Source organism: Lissotriton vulgaris, chromosome 4_1 (assembly GCF_964263255.1).
Source record: "Lissotriton vulgaris chromosome 4_1, aLisVul1.2, whole genome shotgun sequence".
Taxonomy (NCBI): Eukaryota; Metazoa; Chordata; class Amphibia; order Caudata; family Salamandridae; genus Lissotriton; species Lissotriton vulgaris.
Genome location: NC_141691.1, coordinates 3,788,842 through 3,798,551, shown reverse-complemented (window position 1 = coordinate 3,798,551; position 9,710 = coordinate 3,788,842).

Sequence of the window (9,710 nt, the reverse complement as noted above, 5' to 3'; positions counted from 1 at the left end):
GCCAAATTTGATGTACATCTCCCGATTTGGTGTTCCCTCTGGGGGAGCCGGCTGTGCTTCTGCTAACCTAATTGAGGTACCTTCTCCAAGACAGCACATTCCTCGGAGTGTGCTGAAAACAGGCATGTTCGAAAAGTATCACGAAAGCGTGACACCAGACAAAATGGCACTTACAGTTCTTCACACGATTGTGCCGCTCAGAGGAAAAAAACAAAGTTAGAGAAACATCTCTACATGCCTGCCTATGTGAAGTGCACTACACATATAAGTTCAAAGATCACAAATTCACAATGTTAGCTAACTCAAATCAAAAACGCAGATCGTAGGACTTCGGCAAGCGTCCAAGGACTACCTTACCGATCACAAATCACAGAATTTCAGTAAGCGTCCGAAGACTACCTTACCGAACACAAATCATAGGACCTCAGTAAGCGTCCGAAGACTACCTTACCGATCACAAAGCTTACCCAAATTCCCAAATGTCCAGATTCCAACTGCCAAGGTCTTGTAAGCCAAATCGGCCAAACGGCACTTTCTCAGCGATGCAGACACTCGAAAACTCAGTCGGAGACCGGCGCCACCTGGAAGGTCAGATCGGAAGGAAAGGAAAAGACATCGTGGCAGCCAAGACTCGGGTCACTCGTGGCAGCGCGCGCCCATGGCGGGTTTCCAAGCCTTCGTCACGACCTCTCCTTCGGGCATCCGAGTCGCCGATGAGTCCCTTCGTGGTCGCCAATTGAAGTAAATCAGGGTTCCCAAGGCCTACACGCTCCGGAGATAACCCACTTACACTCAAGAACTGTTGGCACGGAAACTGTAAAAGGCAAAGAACAAGTTTATTAAGACCCCATGGGGTGGTGGTACACTCAAACAGCACCCTTCGGTAATGCAAGAGGTATCACACCGAACACCGGTGTGACCCCGTTTTATATACAGTTTTGGGGCAATAAAAGATAGGCGGCACAAGTTAAGACACAATTTAAGGACATATATGGTCATGTTTTGGAATACTGCCAGCTCATTGGAGGGGGCACAACTCCGCTGGTCAGTTTGGTGCACATTCCTGAAGGCATACGGGTCAGCTGGAACTGCGCATGTGCGGCTTGACCAGTACTAAAAATAGCCTGTTGCTGGGCAGATTGGAGTGGTCAGTGGAACGGACAACGGACTAAAGGGCACGCCGGCCACGAGGCCGCTTATGATCTAAGATGGCCGCCGCAACATTCAAAATGGCGTTTTCGTATATAGCCAAGTTAAGGAGGACAACGTGTAGGTTCAGCTAATCGCTAATGCGGCCGGGCCAATTACGACACTGTCTCTGTTTGACTGCTGTATTGTCCAAATGTAATAACAAAGCTGGGCATCAATGTGTTTCAGTGCTACATTCTCAATAGGACCACCTTCATCAGGGCAAGTAAATATATTTTCTCCTTAAAATTGCATTCACCACGATCCAGGCCATGTACCGGGGATAGCAAGTTGTTGGAACATTTAGCCACGAAAACGCCACCCTGCTATCAGAAGGACGTAAGTGATGAGTAAACGGATGGTCTAAACCCTATAGAACCACCACGGGGGAGTCCAATAGAAACAGATTCCAATCGTAACATTCCTCTATAAATTCCTATGGAATAAATCAAATACCATATTCTGAAGCGAATAGGAGGTTGCCCCTACATTGTGGATGGTCTTCTTTTTATCAAATATATCCCAGTAGTTGGATCCCTTTCTCCACTATAAATTGGGAGTATCGCTCACTGAAGTGCAGTTGCACCGGTGAAATTAAAGCCGTTTTAAGGAGAAAATATATTCAATCAAGAAAGAGCTGTATTTAACTATAAGAGATGGTGCTCTAAGAAATGGGGCTTAAGGTCTGGTGCCCTATGACTACTTGCTTTATAACACTGCTAACCAGTGCTAAAGTGTGTGTGCTCTCCACCTAAAACATGGCACAACGTGTCCTACACCTGATCGGCACACAACATTTATTTATAAGTCCCTACTAAAGTGGTACTACATGTTCCTGGAGCCTGCAGATGAAATGGTACTAGGGGCCTGCAGCACTTATTATGATACCCACTTAAGTAGCCCTTTAAAACATATCTCATGCCTGCCACTTCAGCCTGTGTGCTCTTTTACACTGCCAATTCAAAATAATAAAATTAACCTTTTATGAATAAGGGTAGAGTGCACCCCAATGTAACATAGTCAACTTGAATATAGATGCTCATAGGCAGAGTTTTGGTGTGCAAACCTATTGCGCGCCTTGTCCCAGGTGCACAAAATATGCATAACTGACTGGTGCGCAGGAGTGAAGCAGATCCGAGATGCTCAGCATTGGGTGTCAAGACCAGCAACAAGCATGAGTTCAAATAAATCCATTTTCTCTTTAGTTGTCAGGTTTTTAGTCTTCATCCTTCAAACCTGGATAGACCCACCAGCCAATTAAATATATACCTTTTTCCAGGCATAATACTTTTGTTTTTTATGCATATACTACACCCCTAAGCAAGCACTAAAAAGCCTATAGAGCAGGGTGCATTGTATTTAGAAAATGGGACTTGTACTTTTAAGTTTTACATGTCTTTTTTGTGAAGAACTCCAAAAATTCAATTTCCACTACTGCAAGGCCTACTTCACCAAAAGGATAACATTGGGTTACCATATTACTTTTTTTATAAGTGCTACCTTTTTATTAGGAACAGGTAGAAGGGTCATGTTTAGTCTTAAAAGAATTGTAATTTAAAATCCTCTTAACTGTAAAGCCGGATTTTAACTTACATTTCTGAGAATGCCACTTGTGGAAAGTTGACTTCTTGCCCTAACCATTTGGTACCTGCAGCATGTGTCCCGGGTCAGATGACTGTGGTTAGAGTGTCAGTTGGCCTTTGTGTATTCTTCCTAGAGAGGGAGACAAAAGGGAACTAGGTGTTGGCAGGATGGGATGCTCCATTTGCATTCCAAAGAGGCCGCCTTCAGCACACTCACAAATAACTTGACACCAGTTATTTGCCACACTAGACTTCTTGGAGCCTAGAGAGGGGAAGGGGGGAATTTTCTAGAACCAGATATAAGTAGTCCAAAAGTGTTTCCCACTTCAAAGGCTGGAGCCAGGTATACACATTGAGCCCCCAGATCTACTTTTCAGTTCTCTTCTGGACCTGCGGTGGACCCCCAGAAGGAACGCCTTGTGCCCAAAAGGACTGCTACCAGAGGACTGCCCTGCTGCTTTACACATGCCTTGTACCCTCTGAGGACTGCCCTGATGGGGAAGGCCAGTCTTCCTGCTTGATCCCAGGACTACTAGAGTGGTTTAAAGCCTGGTTGGCTGGCCTCCTGTTTTGCGCTATAGGAAGACAACAAGCTACAACAATCACTATATTCTTCTCTGCAGCAGCATGTCCTGTTCAGCCAGTCCTCTTCTGGGGTGTATCTGGCCTCATGGAACCCTCATTGGCTACAGTCTGCACATTCGTCTTGCTGTACATTTTCGACCTCTAAAAAAGTGGAAATGCCTGAAAGTTTAAATATTCGCTGTGACCTTGTCAGTAAATTCCCCAACGACAATGCCTCCTCCTCAGACACTGCTGTCTGCCTTTCCCTGCTGAACGTTATATTCTCAGAATTGATCTAAGTCCGAAGGTAAGATAAGACTGGACCCAGTCCACTTCTTGTATCCGAACCTTACTTCACCAGATCGGCCATAACATACGGCTTTGTCCCAGTCTTCCTGTGACTAGATATTTGAATCTGGTTCTACTCATGGAATTTTTGTCATTCTGGTGTCAAAATATTTATTGAATTTTACTGTATTTTATAATATTGGTGTGGAATGTTCTTGTGTTGTGATTTCACTTTATTCCTGTTTAAGCACTGCATACAAATATTGCTAAATTAATTGATGAGTTATTTTTTTTATTGTGTTAACTTATCATTATTTCTGGTGTATTCAGGTCTCAGTGACCCTTGTTGCAATTCCCATACCTTTACTATCCCAACACTACCCTTCCCTACTTCACCTTTTAGGGGCATTATATGTGATTTACTATGTATTTATTTTATGAATGATTTTTTACGATACACTTTGTGATTAAAAACAATGTTGTTATAATTATTTTTGTATTTACTCAAGTGATTTTACGGTTGAGTTAAATGTTCGATTATCTGGGACCACTTTGTCTGTATCAAGTGTGCACACACAACACACCTTATTGAGGAAATGTTAAGGATATCGATGACTGTGTAGAGAAAATTTGTTGCCATTGAAAAACATAAAAAACTATGCACCATTACAATATCCTTAACCAAACCTGTGTTTTTTTTTGCATTGCCACTATATGCATACACTTGTTTAGAGTACAAGGCATACACTATGGAACCCCGAAGAATCACATGTGCGCCTGCTGGGCACTAGTGAATATTACAAATTGTGTTAAAGTCAGAATTATCTTTAAGGTATAGGTGTATATACAACTCTGAAGGGATTTTTTACATTTATGTACTCAAGCCTCTCCGCTTTCACAATGGTTCTAAGTATTTAAGTACCTTATGGTACAAAAGGGTTCCATGACTATGTGTAATTACTGATCATTAGAATGTACCATTGGTTAAGTCATGGCTTGCCTAGGACCTTGGCAGATGAATGTGGAACCTGCCCTTTGATTGATCAGAGGTCTTTTCTCCTGAGCCAGGATTGCTTCCACTCTGGCCAAGTGAAGGTGGCAGCAGCTGTGACAATGTTGGAGTCTCTCTATGAACAGAGGTCCCTCTCCTGGAGAATTTAGGACCATTAGTCCAACATTAAAAACCATCTAAGTAAGAGCTGAAACAGTTGAAGGTGGTCTGGTCCTCGATCCAAAGGCAGTGCAGGTCCCTCTTAGCTGCAAGGTGGCATTTTGGGAGATCGGCATATATTCAGCCGTTCTTCATTGAAATCTAGGTCAATAATCTAGAGTTCGGACCACACTTCTCATTTTGCTAAATTTTGAGCTTCAAATCTGACACGTAGACCTTCATTTAGCTGGAATATTTATCATCTACTCGACCAGACTCGGCACAGTTACATTAAATATTTCATTATTAGAAACTACTTATGACAAGCCAGAACCCATTCGTGGTGCGGTTCTTTAGTAACACTTAGGGCATCATTTACTAGTTTTTGACGCAGGGTAGAGAATCCCATCACTATGCTGTGCTGCCCGCATTGAAAGAAAAGGGCATCTATGAGATGAGACACATTCCTATCCTCTTTTTTTAGAAAACAAACAGAGAGAAAGGTTATTTATATATATATGTATATATAATGGGAATACGCCTAGACCCCTTGGCTAATCCTAAACAAACAAATGGAGGAGTACCCCCTGGTTGTGCTTTTATCTCTTCAGGGGGAGAAAAGAGGTATACTGGAGTGTCTAAAAAAACAGATTCATCCTTTGTTTTGAAGACCCCTCACTCACCAACCTGGTTGGTGACATGCTTCAACATTGGGGTCCCACCCGGACAGCCGCATGCCATCCAGGTGTGCTGCGACACCTGACTACAGTGGAGCAGGTTTCGTTTTTTCAGTTTTATATGTGAATTTTTAAAAAACAAGTGATGTGGTAGTATTTAAAAATTGTCCAATAAACTACTCGCTATCTTAAATTTTATTCTGGAGTGTATGGGCAATAATAAAATCGTTTTAATTTAGCTGGACACCAATGTGGTTTGTAAATATAACAAGTTACTCATTCACGGGCCCTGTGAAATTGCGCAATGGTGCTCATCGCACCACTATACTGTAGTGTAGTTCCTATTTTCCGAATAGGCTCTGCGCATTGGAATAACATAAACAGCAGTGTAGACGTCGGACTGAGGTCATCTAGGTCTCTACTGACTATGTTAAACTTAATTTAGGTTTGCGCCAGCTAGCTCAGAGGTCACGCGAAACTTTCTTGAATGAATAGGGAGGGACAACCTCCCCTAGCTCAGACAAGAAGGGATTCATTTTCCGACAACCGCATAAACATGACAACTTTGCTCCCTCAGAATAAGAGTATATCTCTAGAGTCGTGTGAAAACAATAGACAGCTATTTCCCTCAGTCAGCAGTGCATACTTACAGCTAGATTCATGAAGCATTTTTGCGGGCGCAAACGGTGCGAATCGCAGAATTCGGGCCTTTGCGCCCACAAAAATGGCATTTGAAATTCATCATTGGGTCATGTACTCGCAATTTGAGAAATCGCAAAAAAATGTGATTTTTCAAATTGCGATCACATTTAAGGAATCTCAATTTGAGATTCCTTAAATGCTATTCATGACCCAATAAAAAATTGTGAATTCACTATTTTTTGCCGCTATTTACCGTGAAGTCAGACTTCGTAGTAAATAGCGAAGACTGAGAAAAATGCACTTTTGTGCATTTTTCTTAGTTGTATGTTACACACACATGTCCTTTGGATATGTTTGTGCGCAACATAACTCTACATTTTCATTTCAGGGGTGCTACAGGGTGTCCTTTGGACACCCCTGGCACCCTTGAAATCGCATCCTTATTTGCGATTAGCAAATAGCTAATCGCAAATAAGGAATAACTCCCCATTCATTCCTAGGGGCCTTAAGGGAGTTATTCCTTATTTGCAAATAAGGAATGTGTAGGAATTGCAATTTATTTAGCGATTCCTAAATGAATCCCGTTTTGCTAGTCCTTAATAGCGATTCCTTAATAATAGCTATTAAGGACTGGCAAAACGGCTCCTTGATGAATCTGGCCGATTGTTTCACCAGAGTGCAGAGAAATAGAGAGACGGGTGTTTTCAATAAAAAAGGTGTTATTTTTTGAGCAGTCTTCTTTCTCATGCAAGAGAAGTAAATTGCCACAATTTCAATACTTAAAGAAAAGTAAAGTGCGCACAGTAAAAGTAGTATTATGAAATAATACTGTGAAAGCATTGGTATGGTTTCTTAGCCATATGATACTTTAAAATGGATAAAATATATACGTACATAAATACATTGACTAACGTACTCAACTGGTGCTTCTAACTAAGCCTACCCTGGTGTACCTGGCCTAAGCCTAATACATGGGAAGGGATGAGTAAGTAGCAGTTTAAGTTAAGTTAGTTAAGATTATTTTGCCAAGAAACTGCATCAAGAATTCTCTTAAGGGTTTAGTCAGCTCCGTACCTTGGTAATAGAATGTGGGAGGTCTGGTATCTCTTTCCTCAGGATTCGATATTCCAGCAACCCGCAAGGGTAGGCTGGAAACACCGGAGCTGGATTTTCACGGCTGGAGAAAAAGACGGCGTCTCGCTCAGTGCGTCAAACAGGAGGGGGCGGCTTCCGTGGGCTCTCGCATCAGCTGTGCTCTCGGGCAAGTAGATGGCCGCTCTGCTCCAAACCACCGTGTGTTTGCTTAAGGCATCTGTTTGGTATTTGATACCTGGAAGGTGCCGGGTTTGACGTAAGGTTGGACATAAGACGTCACTAAGAACTAACAGTTCTTTCTGTACTTCAGGAGTTCTTGTTCAAATTAAAACAAAAGCAGGCGGGTTTTCCCGGGCTGCTGGAGGCTTGGTTTGTTTAAAGAACGCTTTTTGCTTTCTAGGAGTCGATGGGAGTAGCCATGCTGTGCTTTGGATTTCATGGGCTATTACTGAATATGAATCTGATTCTTATGCCTTTATCAGGAAATTATTGATTGTAACCTCACAAGGGCATGCATCGGGAATATAGAATTAGGGTCCTAGATATGAACGCGACAATACATGCATGATAAAAACACCCATTAGCTATTACGGCCACTTATGGGTGTAAATGCAAATTCGAGATGCATCCTATCGCACAGTACTTTGAACAAATGTGTTTGCCTTCTGTGTTGTGTCTGTCTTTTTCCTTTCCACAGGCACTTTTTTTCAAGATTTGAGAAAGAAGTAGCAGCCACCTACTGAAGTTTTTTAGGTGCATATTTTTCACGTAGCCAAGGGCAGGGTGCACCTTAGCAAGTGCACACCACCAGGACTACATTTTTTGGCCCTGATATAAAACCTTTTTTAACAGCAGTGATCTAAACATGTAGACCATATTTTAATATTTCATCACTCTTTTTCCTGTACACCTAAGTCCTTCCTAATTAGGCACTGGTGTCCAGCTAAATTAAAACGATTTTATTATTGCCCATACAGCTACTGTTAGAGCTGCTGGATTTGTCAGCAGCGTTTGACACGATATCCCTTTCCATTCTGCTATCTAAGTTGAGAAATGTTGGTATTTAAAATAAAGCCTACCAGTGGATGTCTGACTTTTAAAATTATCGGACTGAAATTGTGAATTTAGGCACCTTCCAATCCTCTACATCAAAGCTGACCAAAGGCGTACCTCAAGGATCTTGCTTGAGCCCCACGTTGTTTAACATTTATGTGGCCCGCTGGCAGATCTTCTCAGGAATATGTGATTCATCCCTATTTACTATGCAGATGACACCCAGCTCCTAATGGCATTTGGCCGAAATACTGTTGATACTCAGCTGGCCTTCTCTGAAGGTATGAATGCAATTTCAAAATTGATGAGAAAATTTTTTCTCCAGTTAAATGCCAGTAAAACGGAAATTATGCTCTTTGGAGAGGCGCCCCTACTGTGGTCCCCAGATTGGTGGCCCAACAATGTAGGTCCTGCTCCTACTCCAAAAACAGTGGTGAAAAATGTAGGCCTGCACCCATATCTGAAACTTTCTATGAAAGTTACCGCCAAGGTGAGCGCTTGTTTCTTTATATTATGTCTTCTGAGGAAGGCTTTTCCCTACCTCCCTTTGACAGTCAGGAAAACTTTGCTTTTGGTAAGTTGCCTTGATTACTGCAGCCATTTTAATCTCAGCCACTGAAGCATCACTCAACAGACTTCAGGTGATTCCGCATGATTATTATCTAACTCCCCAGCCAGAACCGCTTACTTGCCTCTACTCCAGGGACTTCACTGTTTGCCTGTTCGGAAGCAGATTTGTTTTAAAATCTGTGGTATAGTGCATAAGGCACTTCACGGCAATGCTCACAGTTATCTTAGTGATATACTTATACGCTATAAGCCCTCTAGAACACTCCATTCCAGATCAAAATAACTCCTCGAATAATGAAAGCACGCACAGGGGGATGGCCTCCTACCATCTTGCCCCCTCATACTGGAATCAACTTCCTCTTCATCTTCGTGAATGCACTAACTATTTGCAATCCTGTTAATTTCTTAAATCCAAACTTTTCCAGAGCCCCTCAATAACTTCTCTTTAGTCTCCCTATGCTGACCTAATAACATTTCTACAGCGAGAAGATACCCCTTTAGGGGTGATTTGGGCTCCTTCTAAGTCACATAAATAAAATAATGTATATATATACATATATATATATATATATATATATATATATATATTTCTCCTTGTTACACCTCCTTTGGGAAGGTGTAAACCTTTGATGCAGGATTGGTCTGATCTAATTGTTTGCTGCAATGTAATTATTTTTTACATTGTATAGAATCTTGAATTATTAAATTCATATTTGATCATTTTTCAGTGTCTAATTATTTCACTAATTTGGTGTCCCCATAGACACAGAATGGATAAACACCTTTGATGCATAAATTAACTTCTCTAACAAGTCAGTGTTAATAGCAGGTCATCTGTCAAACATCCAGGCTTTAAACATTTAATGCAAGGTGTAGTGACTAGTATCTGTGAAAAATGCT